Here is a 19,564-nt window from a genome sequence, read left to right on the forward strand (position 1 = left end):
TGTGTGGAGCTGGAGATACTATGAAGTGTTACTATATTGCAGTATTGTGTGGAGCTGGAGATACTATGAAGTGTTACTATATTGCAGTATTGTGTGGAGCTGGAGATACTATGAAGTGTTACTATATTGCAGTATTGTGTGGAGCTGGAGATACTATGAAGTGTACTATATTGCAGTATTGTGGGAGCTGGCGATACTATGAAGTGTTACTATATTGCAGTATTGTGTGGAGCTGGAGATACTATGAGGTGTTACTATATTGCAGTATTGTGTGGAGCTGGAGATACTATGAAGTGTTACTATATTGCAGTATTGTGTGGAGCTGGAGATACTATAAAGTGTTACTATATTGCAGTATTGTGTGGAGCTGGAGATACTATGAAGTGTTACTATATTGCAGTATTGTGTGGAGCTGGATATACTATGAAGTGTTACTATATTGCAGTATTGTGTGGAGCTGGAGATACTATGAAGTGTTACTATATTGCAGTATTGTGTGGAGCTGGAGATACTATGAAGTGTTACTATATTGCAGTATTGTGTGGAGCCGGAGATACTATGAAGTGTTACTATATTGCAGTATTGTGTGGAGCTGGAGATACTATGAAGTGTTACTATATTGCAGTATTGTGTGGAGCTGGAGATACTATGAAGTGTTACTATATTACAGTATCGTGTGGAGCTGGAGATACTATGAAGTGTTACTATATTGCAGTATTGTGTGGAGCTGGAGATACTATGAAGTGTTACTATATTGCAGTATTGTGTGGAGCCGGAGATACTATGAAGTGTTACTATATTGCAGTATTGTGTAGAGCTGGCGATACTATGAAGTGTTACTATATTGCAGTATTGTGTGGAGCTGGAGATACTATGAAGTGTTACTATATTGCAGTATTGTGTGGAGCTGGAGATACTATGAAGTGTTACTATATTGCAGTATACTGTGGAGCTGGAGATACTATGAAGTGTTACTATATTGCAGTATTGTGTGGAGCCGGAGATACTATGAAGTGTTACTATATTGCAGTATTGTGTGGAGCTGGAGATACTATGAAGTGTTACTATATTGCAGTATTGTGTGGAGCTGGAGATACTATGAAGTGTTACTATATTGCAGTATTGTGTGGAGCTGGAGATACTATGAAGTGTTACTATATTGCAGTATTGTGTGGAGCGGACTAGAGGTACTTGTGTGGAGCTGGAGATACTATGAAGTGTTACTATATTGCAGTATTGTGTGGAGCTGGAGATACTATGAAGTGTTACTATATTACAGTATCGTGTGGAGCTGGAGATACTATGAAGTGTTACTATATTGCAGTATTGTGTGGAGCTGGAGATACTATGAAGTGTTACTATATTGCAGTATTGTGTGGAGCCGGAGTACTATGAAGTGTTACTATATTGCAGTATTGTGTAGAGCTGGCGATACTATGAAGTGTTACTATATTGCAGTATTGTGTGGAGCTGGAGATACTATGAAGTGTTACTATATTGCAGTATTGTGTGGAGCTGGAGATACTATGAAGTGTTACTATATTGCAGTATACTGTGGAGCTGGAGATACTATGAAGTGTTACTATATTGCAGTATTGTGTGGAGCCGGAGATACTAGAAGTGTTACTATATTGCAGATCGTGTGGAGCTGGAGATACTATGAAGTGTTACTATATTGCAGTATACTGTGGAGCTGGAGATACTATGAAGTGTTACTATATTGCAGTATTGTGTGGAGCCGGATATACTATGAAGTGTTACTATATTGCAGTATTGTGTGGAGCTGGAGATACTATGAAGTGTTACTATATTGCAGTATTGTGTGGAGCCGGAGATACTATGAAGTGTTACTATATTGCAGTATTGTGTGGAGCTGGAGATACTATGAAGTGTTACTATATTGCAGTATTGTGGGGAGCTGGCGATACTATGAAGTGTTACTATATTGCAGTATTGTGTAGAGCTGGAGATACTATGAAGTGTTACTATATTGCAGTATTGTGTGGAGCCGGATATACTATGACGTGTTACTATATTGCAGTATTGTGTGGAGCCGGAGATACTATGAAGTGTTACTATATTACAGTATCGTGTGGAGCTGGAGATACTATGAAGTGTTACTATATTGCAGTATTGTGTGGAGCCGGATATACTATGAAGTGTTACTATATGCAGTATTGTGTGGAGCTGGAGATACTATGAAGTGTTACTATATTGCAGTATTGTGTGGAGCTGGAGATACTATGAAGTGTTACTATATTGCAGTATTGTGGGGAGCTGGCGATACTATGAAGTGTTACTATATTACAGTATCGTGTGGAGCTGGAGATACTATGAAGTGTTACTATATTGCAGTATTGTGTGGAGCTGGATATACTATGAAGTGTTTACTATATTGCAGTATTGTGTGGAGCCGGAGATACTATGAAGTGTTACTATATTGCAGTATTGTGTGGAGCTGGAGATACTATGAGGTGTTACTATATTACAGTATCGTGTGGAGCTGGAGATACTATGAAGTGTTACTATATTGCAGTATTGTGTGGAGCTGGCGATACTATGAAGTGTTACTATATTGCAGTATTGTGTGGAGCCGGAGATACTATGAAGTGTTACTATATTGCAGTATTGTGTGGAGCTGGAGATACTATGAGGTGTTACTATATTGCAGTATTGTGTGGAGCCGGAGATACTATGAAGTGTTACTATATTGCAGTATTGTGTGGAGCTGGAGATACTATGAAGTGTTACTATATTGCAGTATTGTGTGGAGCCGGAGATACTATGAAGTGTTACTATATTGCAGTATTGTGTGGAGCTGGAGATTACTATGAGGTGTTACTATATTGCAGTATTGTGTGGAGCCGGAGATACTATGAAGTGTTACTATATTGCAGTATTGTGTGGAGCTGGAGATACTATAAAGTGTTACTATATTGCAGTATTGTGTGGAGCTGGAGATACTATGAAGTGTACTATATTACAGTATCGTGTGGAGCTGGAGATACTATGAAGTGTTACTATATTGCAGTATTGTGTGGAGCTGGAGATACTATGAAGTGTTACTATATTGCAGTATTGTGTGGAGCTGGAGATACTATGAAGTGTTACTATATTGCAGTATTGTGTGGAGCTGGAGATACTATGAAGTGTTACTATATTGCAGTATTGTGTGGAGCCGGATGTTTTATAATTAAGTCATTGGGTTTGTGTAGTGGTTGCTGTGAAGTATTAGAAGGTATAATTATCCCCTCAGGACCCTGTGATTACTCTACACACTGTCTATATGTGAACGTCTGCAGAAGCAATGTGCTGCAGATATCTATATAGGTAAGGGTGACTGCGATGTGCTGCAGATATCTATATAGGTAAGGGTGACTGCAATGTGCTGCAGATATCTATATAGGTAAGGGTGACTGCAATGTGCTGCAGATATCTATATAGGTAAGGATGACTGCGATGTGCTGCAGATCTCTATATAGGTAAGGATGACTGCGATGTGCTGCAGATCTCTATATAGGTAAGGATGACTGCGATGTGCTGCAGATCTCTATATAGGTAAGGATGACTGCGATGTGCTGCAGATCTCTATATAGGTAAGGGTGACTGCGATGTGCTGCAGATATCTATATAGGTAAGGGTGACTGCAATGTGCTGCAGATCTCTATATAGGTAAGGATGACTGTGATGTGCTGCAGATCTCTATATAGGTAAGGATGACTGCGATGTGCTGCAGATCTCTATATAGGTAAGGGTGACTGCAATGTGCTGCAGATCTCTATATAGGTAAGGGTGACTGCAATGTGCTGCAGATATCTATATAGATAAGGGTGACTGCAATGTGCTGCAGATATCTATATAGGTAAGGGTGACTGCAATGTGCTGCAGATATCTATATAGGTAAGGGTGACTGCGATGTGCTGCAGATCTCTATATAGGTAAGGATGACTGCGATGTGCTGCAGATATCTATATAGGTAAGGGTGACTGCGATGTGCTGCAGATATCTATATAGGTAAGGATGACTGCGATGTGCTGCAGATATCTATATAGGTAAGGGTGACTGCGATGTGCTGCAGATATCTATATAGGTAAGGATGACTGCGATGTGCTGCAGATCTCTATATAGGTAAGGGTGACTGCGATGTGCTGCAGATCTCTATATAGGTAAGGGTGACTGCGATGTGCTGCAGATCTCTAATATAGGTAAGGGTGACTGCAATGTGCTGCAGATATCTATATAGGTAAGGATGACTGCAATGTGCTGCAGATATCTATATAGGTAAGGATGACTGCGATGTGCTGCAGATCTCTATATAGGTAAGGGTGACTGCGATGTGCTGCAGATCTCTATATAGGTAAGGATGACTGCGATGTGCTGCAGATCTCTATATAGGTAAGGGTGACTGCGATGTGCTGCAGATCTCTATATAGGTAAGGATGACTGCGATGTGCTGCAGATCTCTATATAGGTAAGGGTGACTGCGATGTGCTGCAGATATCTATATAGGTAAGGGTGACTGCAATGTGCTGCAGATATCTATATAGGTAAGGGTGACTGCGATGTGCTGCAGATATCTATATAGGTAAGGATGACTGCGATGTGCTGCAGATATCTATATAGGTAAGGGTGACTGCGATGTGCTGCAGATATCTATATAGGTAAGGGTGACTGCGATGTGCTGCAGATCTCTATATAGGTAAGGGTGACTGCGATGTGCTGCAGATCTCTATGTGCTGCAGATATCTATATAGGTAAGGATGACTGCAATGTGCTGCAGATATCTATATAGGTAAGGGTGACTGCAATGTGCTGCAGATCTCTATATAGGTAAGGATGACTGCGATGTGCTGCAGATCTCTATATAGGTAAGGATGACTGCGAGTGCTGCAGATATCTATATAGGTAAGGGTGACTGCAATGTGCTGCAGATATCTATATAGGTAAGGATGACTGTGATGTGTGCAGATCTCTATATAGGTAAGGATGACTGCGATGTGCTGCAGATATCTATATAGGTAAGGGTGACTGCGATGTGCTGCAGATCTCTATATAGGTAAGGGTGACTGCAATGTGCTGCAGATATCTATATAGGTAAGGATGACTGTGATGTGCTGCAGATTCTCTATATAGGTAAGGGTGACTGCGATGTGCTGCAGATCTCTCTATAGGTAAGGGTGACTGCGATGTGCTGCAGATATCTATATAGGTAAGGGTGACTGCAATGTGCTGCAGATATCTATATAGGTAAGGATGACTGTGATGTGCTGCAGATCTCTATATAGGTAAGGATGACTGCGATGTGCTGCAGATATCTATATAGGTAAGGGTGACTGCGATGTGCTGCAGATATCTATATAGGTAAGGGTGACTGCGATGTGCTGCAGATATCTATATAGGTAAGGGTGACTGCAATGTCGTAGCGCTTACAGGGAATGGTGTCCGTGCAAAATGACTTGTTGTTTAAATCACGTTTTTATGTTTTGTGTTTTTTTCTTTGTATTTATTTTCCATGTCACTATCTATAATAATTTTCACACTGACCACTAGGCCCAGTAATAGGTCATGATTCCCTGCTCTGTCCAGATAAGGCTACTTTCACACTAGCGACAGCCTTTTCCAGCGGGGGAACAGCCTGCCGGATCCGTGCTACCGCTAGCCCACCGTTTCGCCGGAAATCCGCTCCGTTCCCATTCACTATAATGAGGGCGGGCCGGAGGTTCGGTCACAGCACGGCAAACCTGCCGAGAGGCGGCCGGAATAAAACGACTGCATGCTGCCTCTCGGCATGTTTGCCGTGCTGTGACCGAACCTCCGGCCCGCCCTCATTATAGTGAATGGGAACGGAGCAGATTTCCGGCGAAACGGTGGGCTAGCGGTAGCACGGATCCGGCAGGCTGTTCCGGTGGGGGCTACCGCAAGTGTGAAAGTAGCCTAACTTCAGTATCTATCTTGTTATTATCACAGGCAGAATTACAATGACAAGTAACACCTCTGTATAGATAACACCGGCTCCTGTCCCCTGCGTCTATGGCCCATAGACAAGAAAACGTAACAGATTTCAGGCTTAGTGTGAAAACTGCAGGATTTTATACTTATTAACATAGATATATTTTAATATATATATATATATATATGTATAAAATATAGAGACATGGAAAATGTAAAAATAAAATCCAAAAATGCTAAAATGTTTAGAACATAAAACGTGATTTCAATAATAGAGCATTTTCTGATGACGCAGATGAGGTGGTACTGCAGTGCGGCCCCTGTTCCTATTGCCCCCCACTACACCCATAGTCCTGTACCAGGTGCTCATTAGCTCCATGAACATGTGTGTTGTACGCACAGCATTACAGTCCGTTCACACGATCGCATCCGCAAAACACAGATACCGCAGGGGGGGTGTCCCGCACATTGTGTTAGAAATGCCTATTTTTGTCCGGACAAGAATAGGACGTGTTCTATCTTTTTGCGGGGTCACAGGACAGACATTAAATGAATGGGTACGCGTCCAAACTGCAAAAAAAAAGTGGATCGGATGCGGACCGAAAATATGGTCGTGTGAATGGACCCTTAAATGTATAACAAATGAAATGTGACGGGGGCGGGTAGGTTAGGTGCTGGAGCATGGCGCAGACCCTTTCCCAGGGTCGGACGTTTAGACCCCTGCTAATACAGTGCGGCACATTTACTAAGAACGGCTTTTCTTAGTTCGCCCCTCTGTGCTGCCGCTAGATACGTTATTTATGACGAGGCGTGCTCCTCGTCATAAATTAGAGGCATCTGTGACAGTCCGTGCCCCTGGCGTAAAAACTACGCCAGTGCCTGACATTTGCACCTGTTAGGCTACTTTCACACTTGCGGCAGAGGATTCCGGCAGGCAGTTACGTCTCCGGAACTGCCTGGCGGATCCGGCAATCCGGACGCAAACTGATGGCATTTGTCAGACTGATCCGGATGCGGATCCGTCTAAAAAAAGGCATTGAAATAAGGGATTCATCTCTCCGGAAAAATGGATCCGGTATTAATTTTTTTTGCACAGACCGGAAAGCCAGATCCATTTTGCCGGAATACTTAATGCCGGATCCAGCATTCCGGCAAGTGATCGGTGTTTTTGGCCGGAGAGAAAACTGCAGCATGTTGCGGTATTTTCTCCGTCCCAAAAAACGTAAGAGGGACTGAACTGATGCATCCTGAACGGATTGCTCTCCATCCAGAATGCATTAGGTTAAAACTGATCCGTTTTTTCCCCGGTATTGAGCCCCTAGGATGCAACTCAACGCCGGAAAAGAAAAACGCTAGTGTGAAAGTAGCCTTACCAAGTGCAAATGTAAGTAAAATTGCCAGAGCATTTGCACTTGGTAACAGCCTGACACACCCCTGTCACGCCCGACTGGTGTACAAGGCACAAAACCGGCTATGCGCCAAAATTGTGTCATATGGCTGGACAGAACATGGGACTTGCGACGCTTGGCTCAGTGGTTAGCACTGGTGCCTTGCAGCACTGGGGTCCTGGGTTTGAATCTGACAAAGGACATCTGCATGGAGTTTGTACGTTCTCCCCGTGTTTGCGTGGGTTTTCTCCGGTTTCCTCCAAACACGTACTAATAGGGACCTTAGATTGTGAGCCCCATGGGGGACAGAGTGATGCTAATGTCTGTAAAGTGCTGCACAATACATAAGAGCGCTATATAAGTGCATAAAATAAATAATAAAATAATAGTAAATGTGCCATAGTGCGTTCTCAGGGATACCGCCGCGGTGACGGTGTTTTCTCCCGTGTACATGCAGCGGGGCCCATACAATTTACACCGTTTATTTATGTATTACCTCTGTCCTCTTTGTTCTCTACTTCACATCATCCCCTTTCAAAGATAAAAATAAAATCTGAATATTAAGGCCCAGGTGTCAATATTTATACATTTCCGAGAGGAATAATAGAGGAACCAGATAATTCTGACAAAGTAGTCCTGTTGTCGGGAAGTATTTACTATAAGAGAACTGAGGTCCTTTTAATAGGCAATGACTGTTTTGGGCAATGCCTGGGGCAGATTTATTAACCCTGTGGATGGATGCTTATACAGGCGGCCTAGTCCTGTACCGGACGTATCCCAGGGGTCGGGCTGAATGGAAAACAAAACAAATTTTGTAAACGGATCCTTTTATTTTAGCATCCGTTATGCTCAGTTATGCACATTTGGCATCCGTTTTAGCCTTTTTGCGTCTGAAATCTGTTACTTTAGATGGAAGAAAAAGTCCTTAGTGGAGGTCCCCCCTTCTGTAAAGTCACAGCGCCTTCCTGCTTAGTCCCACACACCCTAAAACAATTTGGAGAAACTCTAGTTGCACCACTTTTAGATCGATTCTAGGCGCCGACACATTAGTAAATCTGGGCCAGTGTCTAATAAAGTAGATTTTAGCTGAATTGTCAAATCACTGATGGAAACTTAGAAAAACCAGCTGGACCGGGCCTGAGTCTTAGGCCTCATGCACACCACCGTATGGATTTTGCAGACAAGAATAGGCATTGTAATAAAGGTCCTGAAACAAAAGGAAAACGGATGCAACACAGACATCACATGGATGTTATCTGTATTCTAACCGGATCTGCGTTTTGTGGATCGCAAAAAACATATGGCCGTGGGAAGGCACCCTTAGGGCTTTGTTGTTTTGCGGTCTGCAAATTGTGGATCTGCAAAACATGGTTACCAGCCGTGTGCGTTCTGCATTTTGCGGAATGGAACAGTTGGCCCCTAATAGAACAGTCCTATCCTTGTCTGTAATGCCGACAACAATAAGACGTATTTTTATTTTTTTGTGGAACGGACAACGGAACACACACTAAGTAATTTCCGTTTTTTGGAGCCTCATTGAAGTGAATGGTTCTGCATACCCGTTCCGGGCTGCAAAAAAACCCACAAAAAAACAGGGAATGGACAGGGACAAAAAATAAGTTTGTTTGCATGAGCCCTTATAAAGAGTGAAAAGCTGGGGGTACGCACGTGTGGGGCGAAGGGGAGTGAAGAAGGAGGACTAGTAGTGCACAGGGGGTAAGTAGGGCAGGTGGCAGAGCACGCTGCCGGGTGCCCGCCCTCTTATTACAATTCTGATGTTGGGCTGGGATAACTACATTTCATACACTCGGTTGCAGCGATCTGTGGGTCATGGTGAGCACACCGCATGCTTCATGCAGTGGCACAGGTTGTGTGACAGGTCACCGTCTGGATGGCCCCGGTAGTCATGGAGGTTGCATGCCTCCCAAGTGTCCCTCTTTTAGACCCATGTCCCTCTGTCCTCGTGTCCCTCTTTTAGACCCATGTCCCTCTGACCCCGTGTCCCTCTTTTAGACCCAAGTCCCTCTGTCCCCGTGTCCCTCTTTTAGACCCATGTCCCTCGGTCCCCGTGTCCCTCTTTTAGACCCATGTCCCTCTGTCCCCGTGTCCCTCTTTTAGACCCATGTCCCTCTGTCCCCGTGTCCCTCTTTTAGACCCAAGTCCCTCTGTCCCCGTGTCCCTCTTTTAGACCCATGTCCCTCGGTCCCCGTGTCCCTCTTTTTAGACCCATGTCCCTCTGTCCCCGTGTCCCTCTTTTAGACCCAAGTCCCTCGGTCCCCGTGTCCCTCTTTTAGACCCATGTCCCTCGGTCCCCGTGTCCCTCTTTAAGACCCATGTCCCTCTGCCCCCGTGTCCCTCTTTTAGACCCATGTCCCTCTGTCCCCGTGTCCCCTCTTTTAGACCCAAGTCCCTCTGTCCCCGTGTCCCTCTTTTTAGACCCATGTCCCTCTGTCCCCGTGTCCCTCTTTTAGACCCATGTCCCTCTGTCCCCGTGTCCCTCTTTTAGACCCATGTCCTCTGTCCCCGTGTCCCTCTTTTAGACCCAAGTCCCTCTGTCCCCGTGTCCCTCTTTTAGACCCAAGTCCCTCTGTCCCCGTGTCCCTCTTTTAGACCCATGTCCCTCTGTCCCCGTGTCCTCTTTTAGACCCAAGTCCCTCTGTCCCCGTGTCCCTCTTTTAGACCCAAGTCCCTCTGTCCCCGTGTCCCTCTTTTAGACCCATGTCCCTCTGTCCCCGTGTCCCTCTTTTAGACCCATGTCCCTCTGTCCCCGTGTCCCCTCTTTTAGACCCATGTCCCTCGGTCCCCGTGTCCCTCTTTAGACCCAAGTCCCTCTGTCCCCGTGTCCCTCTTTTAGACCCATGTCCCTCGGTCCCCGTGTCCCTCTTTTAGACCCATGTCCCTCTGACCCCGTGTCCCTCTTTAGACCCAAGTCCCTCTGTCCCCGTGTCCCTCTTTTAGACCCATATCCCTCTGTCCCCGTGTCCCTCTTTTAGAACCCATGTCCCTCTGTCCCCGTGTCCCTCTTTTAGACCCATGTCCCTCTGTCCCCGTGTCCCTCTTTTAGACCCAAGTCCCTCTGTCCCCGTGTCCCTCTTTTAGACCCATGTCCCTCGGTCCCCGTGTCCCTCTTTTAGACCCATGTCCCTCTGACCCAGTGTCCCTCTTTTAGACCCAAGTCCCTCTGTCCCCGTGTCCCCTCTTTAGACCCATGTCCCTCTGTCCCCGTGTCCCTCTTTTAGACCCAAGTCCCTCTGTCCCCGTGTCCCTCTTTTAGACCCATGTCCCTCGGTCCCCGTGTCCCTCTTTTTAGACCCATGTCCTTCTGTCCCCGTGTCCCTCTTTTAGACCCAAGTCCCTCGGTCCCCGTGTCCCTCTTTTAGACCCATGTCCCTCGGATCCCCGTGTCCCTCTTTTAGACCCATGTCCCTCTGCCCCCGTGTCCCTCTTTTAGACCCATGTCCCTCTGCCCCCGTGTCCCTCTTTTAGACCCATGTCCCTCTGTCCCCGTGTCCCTCTTTTAGACCCAAGTCCCTCTGTCCCCGTGTCCCTCTTTAAGACCCATGTCCCTCTGTCCCTGTGTCCCTCTTTTAGACCCAAGTCCCTCTGTCCCCGTGTCCCTCTTTTAGACCCAGGTCCCTCTGTCCCCGTGTCCCTCTTTAGACCCATGTCCCTCTGTCCCCGTGTCCCTCTTTTAGACCCATGTCCCTCTGTCCCCGTGTCCCTCTTTTAGACCCATGTCCCTCTGTCCCCGTGTCCCTCTTTTAGACCCAAGTCCCTCTGTCCCCGTGTCCCTCTTTTAGACCCATGTCCCTCTGTCCCCGTGTCCCTCTTTTAGACCCATGTCCCTCAGTCCCTGTGTCCCTCTTTTAGACCCAAGTCCCTGTGTCCCTCTTTTAGACCCATGTCCCTCTGTCCCCGTGTCCCTCTTTTAGACCCATGTCCCTCTGTCCCCGTGTCCCTCTTTTAGACCCATGTCCCTCTGTCCCCGTGTCCCTCTTTTAGACCCAAGTCCCTCTGTCCCCCGTGTCCCTCTTTTAGACCCAAGTCCCTCTGTCCCCGTGTCCCTCTGTCCCCGTGTCCCTCTTTAGACCCATGTCCCTCTGTCCCCGTGTCCCTCTTTTAGACCCATGTCCCTCTGTCCCCGTGTCCCTCTTTTAGACCCAAGTCCCTCTGTCCCCGTGTCCCTCTTTTAGACCCATGTCCCTCTGTCCCCGTGTCCCTCTTCTAGACCCAAGTCCCTCTGTCCCTGTGTCCCTCTTTTAGACCCATGTCCCTCTGTCCCCGTGTCCCTCTTTTAGACCCAAGTCCCTCTGTCCCCGTGTCCCTCTTTTAGACCCAAGTCCCTCTGTCCCCGTGTCCCTCTGTCCCCGTGTCCCTCTTTTAGACCCATGTCCCTCTGTCCCCGTGTCCCTCTTTTAGACCCATGTCCCTCTGTCCCCGTGTCCCTCTTTTAGACCCAAGTCCCTCTGTCCCCGTGTCCCTCTTTTAGACCCATGTCCCTCTGTCCCCGTGTCCCTCTTCTAGACCCAAGTCCCTCTGTCCCTGTGTCCCTCTTTTAGACCCAAGTCCCTCTGTCCCCGTGTCCCTCTTCTAGACCCAAGTCCCTCTGTCCCTGTGTCCCTCTTTTAGACCCATGTCCCTCTGTTCCCCTGGGGAATTAATGCATAAATGTGCAATAATAAATTTACTAAATTGATCCGTCATGAACTCCACTGAAAGTCAATGGTGACGGATCCGTTTTCTATTGTGTGAGATTGTGTCAGTGAAAATGGATCCGTCCCCATTGACTTACATTGTGGGTCATGATGGATCCGTTTGGCTCCGCATCCCAGGACGGAAAGCAAACCGCAGCATGCTGCTCTCCGGTATGGGAACAGAATGGAATGCATTTTGGAGCGTTCCGTTCTGTTCAGTTACGTTTTGTCCCCATTGACATTGAATGGGGACAAAACTGAAGCGTTTTTTCCGGTATTGAGCCCCTATGACAGATCTCAATACCGGAAAATATTAACGCTAGTGTGAAAGTCGCCTTAAATGGATATTGAAGCGCAAGAAAAAAATTGTCTCAGGGCCTCCACCTGCTGTAAAAAAAATAAAGGAACTTACACTCACCAAACCGATCCCCAGCTACTGCAGTAGTGATGGAGTCAGTAATTATGCTTTGGGCGGAGTTAGAGGCGTGGCCTAGTAAGAAAAATACTGCGTGATGCGCGCTGCACATATTGTCCCTCTTCGCGATTTTCAATAGTTGTGAGGTATGAGGTTGGTTGGGGCAATCAGTGACTACCTGGGGCACCTTCTAGGGCAGACAGGCTATAGAGTCAGAGCCAATCCAAAATAATATGAACAGCCCTGCCATCAAATGGTTGTGGTGCCAGCGGCTGTAGAAGCGATCCACCATCCAGCAAATAAAATAGAAAAATTCCACGGCACTCCCAAGGAAAGTCAATTAAAAGTAGCGTTCTTTAATCACCAAAAAGCGACGTTTCAGTCCTCTTAGGGCTCGTATATTGCGTTCCGTATACGGGCCGTTTTTCTGACTTCCGTATACGGAACCATTCATTTCAATGGGTCCGCAAAAGATGCGGACAGCACTCTGTGTGCTGTCTGCATCCGTTGCTCCGTTCCGTGGCCCCGCAAAAATGATGAGTCCTGTCCTATTCTTGTCCGTTTTGCGGACAAGAATAGGCATTTCTATAATGGGCCTCCGGTTCCATTCCGCAAATTGCGGCTATGCACAATCAGGGATTATGTTATTCCAACTATTCCATTACCATCCAATACAAAAGTAAATATAAATATCGGATGTGCGATTATAGAAGTAGTATTGGTAAATAGGAGATACGTCCGAGGGAAGCTGTAGCCGCTCGGTATAGAGTAGCAGTAATACCAGAGGCAGGTACGCCCTGGCACGGGCAGTAAGGTGTCGCTTTCAGTTGGGCTCCACAACTGTATAATGCGGCCAACATCAGACGTTTTGCTATATTGAACTGTTTTGTATGTTTAGTGGGGTTTGTGTCTCGGGGTATTTAACCTGTGCACTAAATAGCCTCAGAAGCCTAGTTCTGCACCTTTACAGTTGGCATGCACCCTGTCTTACGTTATTTTTTCACACTGTACCTGGTCAGTGACACTGAGCGGAGGATTGTCTATGTCCCACCTCCTCTGGTCTAGCAGTAGGTGGCTGTGCCGGATGGTACGCTGCTGCTCGTGCCATCATCGTATTGATGCATCGCCATGGTATCAGTGCGGCTTTGCGGTATTTTCACTTGCTGCCCTAGTTTTGTCAAAGGGAGATAAATATTTCAGGCCATGGTTGCTGGAAGCATGCTGGGGGGGGGGGGGGGGGGGAGGAGTGTCGCTGCTTTAAAATGTGCTTTGTCCTTAATATTATTGACAGTGTTAGAAAAAAATCCCATCTGTTTGTGAAATCTGAAAGCAGAGAAATTATCGCTGTGTTGCCTCACACATTTATGGTCAAAGCCTCCAAGATACGGCGTATTCTATAGTGTATGCTGTGCTGGTGCCTAGTGGTGGACCCACCTGCAGCCATCAGTGGAGGAGCAGATCACTTCCTCCAGCAGCACTGGACATCTTATTTCACATACAGTGATGTTACAGCGCCCCCTATTGTCAGTATAAGCTTTGCCCCCCTACCTGCCACTGACATGACACCAGCATATTTTGCCATGACAGTTACATGTAGACGGAGCTTACGTTCTGATATCTAATGACTACAGATGGGCACACACAGTATCCTTCATTGGAAGTCAATGGCACATTGGTGTCAGGCTCTTCCTGGGCCGAAGCTGACGCTGGCACTTCCTGAGGGACCAATATTCTCACTGCCAGCTGTGTGATACCAGTCCAAGTAATTGAGGACCTTCAGGGGCACAGTCAGTGACGCCTGGTATATCTATATAGAGGCGGAGGTTCCGGGACTTAGATATTGATGACCTAAGTCTATTCACTGTGAGGGGCTCGGCATATGGGGGGGCAGTTTATAGTATTGGATGACCCCATTAATAAAGGGGAGTTATGACCGTCACATTTACGAATGTGCTATCAGAGAAAAGGCGCACATATAAGCGATGCTGTAGACAAGCCCTATGAAAAGTTGCACGATGAAAGTAAAACTGGCCGTATTCAGTGCATCCTCTCCTCGGCAACAAACTAGCGTCAAAATGTCACAGTTGCTGGAAAGTCAAAAAGTCGCAGATCTGCACTGCCTCTTTGGTCTCAATTTTCACCACTTTCATCTCCAGCACTAAAAGTTAGTTATGGCGCAAACTGTGCGGAAATTCATAAATCTCCCTCAATGTGTCACATGATGTGAGTATAAATGCACCTGATCTCTAGTCTGCAACCCTACTAAGTAAGCAACATGCAGACCACGGAGCTCGCCAGACAGGTCAGGAAAAACTGGGAACGTCTGACGGAGCACCATTAACTCTATTATAACAAGAGGGAGAGAATATAGCAAAACTACAAACCTGACAAGAGGCCACCTAACAAAACTTAGAAACCAGGCAAGGAGGGCATTAATAAGAGATTCAACAAGTAAGGAGTTCCAGAGATCCTCAGAAGATGGATGGAGCTGTCCATAGGACCATACAGGAGAGCTGACAGATCCTCTATACTACACCACACAGCAGAGCTGACAGATCCTCTATACTACACCACACAGGAGAGCTGACAGATCCTCTATACTACACCACACAGGAGAGCTGACAGATCCTCTATACTACACCACACAGGAGAGCTGACAGATCCTCTATACTACACCACACAGGAGAGCTGACAGATCCTCTATACTACACCACACAGGAGAGCTGACCGATCCTCTATACTACACCACACAGCAGAGCTGACAGATCCTCTATACTACACCACACAGCAGAGCTGACAGATCCTCTATACTACACCACACAGGAGAGCCGACAGATCCTCTATACTACACCACACAGGAGAGCTGACAGATCCTCTATACTACACCACACAGGAGAGCTGACAGATCCTCTATACTACACCACACAGGAGAGCTGACAGATCCTCTATACTACACCACACAGGAGAGCTGACAGATCCTCTATACTACACCACACAGCAGAGCTGACAGATCCTCTATACTACACCACACAGGAGAGCCGACAGATCCTCTATACTACACCACACAGGAGAGCTGACAGATCCTCTATACTACACCACACAGCAGAGCTGACAGATCCTCTATACTACACCACACAGGAGAGCTGACAGATCCTCTATACTACACCACACAGGAGAGCCGACAGATCCTCTATACTACACCACACAGCAGAGCTGACAGATCCTCTATACTACACCACACAGGAGAGCTGACAGATCCTCTCTACTACACCACACAGGAGAGCTGACAGATCCTCTATACTACACCACACAGGAGAGCTGACAGATCCTCTATACTACACCACACAGGAGAGCTGACAGATCCTCTATACTACACCACACAGGAGAGCTGACAGATCCTCTATACTACACCACACAGCAGAGCTGACAGATCCTCTATACTACACCACACAGGAGAGCTGACAGATCCTCTATACTACACCACACAGGAGAGCTGACAGATCCTCTATACTACACCACACAGGAGAGCTGACAGATCCTCTATACTACACCACACAGCAGAGCTGACAGATCCTCTATACTACACCACACAGGAGAGCCTGACAGATCCTCTATACTACCACCACACAGGAGACTGACGTCCTCTACTACACCACACAGGAGAGCTGACAGATCCTCTATACTACACCACACAGGATAGCTGACAGATCTCTATACTACACCACAAAGGAGAGCTGACAGATCCTCTATACTACACCACACAGGAGAGCTGACAGATCCTCTATACTACACCACACAGGAGAGCCGACAGATCCTCTATACTACACCGCACAGGAGAGCTGACAGATCCTCTATACTACACCACACAGGAGAGCTGACAGATCCTCTATACTACACCACACAGGAGAGCAGATAGATCCTCTATACTACACCACACAGGAGAGCTGACAGATCCTCTATACTACACCACACAGGAGAGCTGACAGATCCTCTATACTACACCACAGGAGCTGACAGATCCTCTATACTACACCACACAGGAGAGCTGACAGATCCTCTATACTACACCACACAGGAGAGCTGACAGATCCTCTATACTACACCACACAGGAGCTACAGATCCTCTATACTACACCAACAGGAGAGCTGACAGATCCTCTATACTACACCACACAGGAGAGCTGACAGATCCTCTATACTACACCACACAGGAGAGCTGACAGATCCTCTATACTACACCACACAGGAGAGCTGACAGATCCTCTATACTACACCCACAGGAGAGCTGACAGATCCTCTATACTACACCACACAGGAGAGCCGACAGATCCTCTATACTACACCACACAGGAGAGCCGACAGATCCTCTATACTACACCACACAGGAGAGCTGACAGATCCTCTATACTAACCACAGCAGAGCTGACAGATCCTCTATACTACACCACACAGGAGAGCCGACAGATCCTCTATACTACACCACACGGAGAGCGACAGATCCTCTATACTATACCACACAGCAGAGCCGACAGATCCTCTATACTACACCACACAGGAGAGCTGACAGATCCTCTATACTACACCACACAGGAGAGCTGACAGATCCTCTATACTACACCAGACAGGAGAGCTGACAGATCCTCTATACTACACCACACAGAAGAGCCGACAGATCCTCTATACTACACCACACAGGAGAGCTGACAGATCCTCTATACTACACCAGACAGGAGAGCTGACAGATCCTCTATACTACACCACACAGGAGAGCCGACAGATCTTAAAGGACTTCTATCAAAATACAGCACAATATAGATATTGCGAATGTTTTGGCATCCATTAAGCACATTATCTGATCGGGTCTACATAGGTGTTCAACCCACCTGTTGACTCAAACTGATCTGTCTCTACCTGGTAAATGCTTATTTTAGAGTACAGCTGCGCAGCCATTTTGTGTGATACATGTGTTGCGCGGTCAGGTAGGGCAGGGCTGCCATAGGAATGAATGGATTTGCAGCGCAAGTCGCACATTTGCTGTGACCGCGACACGTGAATCCAACAGTGCTGGACTTTTTGTGATTCGCGTGTTGTGGTTGCAGCAAATGCTCTGGAAGCCCTGCTATGAAACGCCCAAAATCTCTGCGCAGCCATACCCATACTACAGTTTATTAGTGCAGACTGTTACCTAACACATGCCCTTTGAGCTGGTCTTAGTTATCGCATGCCCGGCATCACGAAGGCTTCAGTTCAGTATTGTTAGCGAACCTACATCAAAAGTCCCACCTTCAGAGGGCTGTTTCAGCAGGACTTGGCTCTGTTGCAGTAATATCTCAGCATCTTTGCATCCCTTTTTATTTTATTGCTGCAGCATTATCATCGTCATCATCATCACCATCATCATCCTGGAGCTGCTGCAGTGTTGAAAGCTTTATGCCTTTGCTCTTACATTATAAGCACATTGTACTCCTAGTGATATGATCACACGGTGTTAATGCAGCACAAATCCAATATTACCGCAGTCACTGGTTTATATTATCAGCCCAGCAAAATGGCAGTATCAAGAGCGTGACATTAGTGCCGGAGAAGAGGGGGCATAGTGACAGTGCCATGCAGGATCACAGTGAGCGGCGAGCGCTCTCCCTCCTCCCTCCACTACTTAGTGTAATCCGTGGCGACTTGTTCATCTCTCCAGGGTGCCGCTGTTAGCACCATGCCAGGTCTCAGCTGGGCCCTCACTTGTTAAATATTTAATAAATGAGGACGACAAGCTCTGATGCGGCAGGTCGTTTGATAATAACACTAATGAGAGAAACGTAGCATAGTGCCACAGTGTCACCGGATCACACGCTGATCACTGATCGTTAGCGCGCTCTCTGCGTGTGTCAGTGCGGAGGTCTCTGTGTCTCAGCTCTGAGGAACATACGGAAATGAGTCACCTAGAACTGCCTCAGAGACTACTCGTTTATCCACGAGAACAGCCATTTCTAGGTTATTAGGAACCAAGCACATGCATGCCTGCAGCCAATGCCTGGGATCTGTGGACAAGGACCCCCCCCCCGTTCAAGTTGTCCTCTGTACTGCTCTCCATTGTTGGTAGGCACCTACACTGGCGTATAGTGTTCACCGTAGGTTGTGTGGAGCTCCTGGCCTCTCCACGGGCAACACAATTATCCATGAGAACAGCCATTTCTAGGTTATTAGGAACCAAGCACATGCATGCCTGCAGCCAATGCCTGGGATCTGTGGACAAGGACCCCCCCCCCGTTCAAGTTGTCCTCTGTACTGCTCTCCATTGTTGGTAGGCACCTACACTGGCGTATAGTGTTCACCGTAGGTTGTGTGGAGCTCCTGGCCTCTCCACGGGCAACACAATTATCCATGAGAACAGCCATTTCTAGGTTATTAGGAACCAAGCACATGCATGCCTGCAGCCAATGCCTGGGATCTGTGGACAAGGACCCCCCCGTTCAAGTTGTCCTCTGTACTGCTCTCCATTGTTGGTAGGCACCTACACTGGCGTATAGTGTTCACCGTAGGTTGTGTGGAGCTCCTGGCCTCTCCACGGGCAACACAATTATCCATGAGAACAGCCATTTCTAGGTTATTAGGAACCAAGCACATGCATGCCTGCAGCCAATGCCTGGGATCTGTGGACAAGGACCCCCCCCCCGTTCAAGTTGTCCTCTGTACTGCTCTCCATTGTTGGTAGGCACCTACACTGGCGTATAGTGTTCACCGTAGGTTGTGTGGAGCTCCTGGCCTCTCCACGGGCAACACAATTATCCACGAGAACAGCCATTTCTAGGTTATTAGGAACCAAGCACATGCATGCCTGCAGCCAATGCCTGGGATCTGTGGACAAGGACCCCCCCCCTGTTCAAGTTGTCCTCTGTACTGCTCTCCATTGGTGGTAGGCACCTACACTGGCATATAGTGTTCACCGTAGGTTGTGTGGAGCTCCTGGCCTCTCCACGGGCAACACAATAAGCGTACATTCACATGGTGCGTATATTTTGCTTGCAGAAAATCTGCAGCGTAATACAGTACCAGCTTAGTAGATGAGATTTCCAAAATGTCCTCTACACTAGTGGTCCTCCACCTTTTTTGTACCAGAGACC

Source organism: Bufo gargarizans, chromosome 2 (genome assembly GCF_014858855.1).
Source record: "Bufo gargarizans isolate SCDJY-AF-19 chromosome 2, ASM1485885v1, whole genome shotgun sequence".
Classification (NCBI taxonomy): Eukaryota; Metazoa; Chordata; class Amphibia; order Anura; family Bufonidae; genus Bufo; species Bufo gargarizans.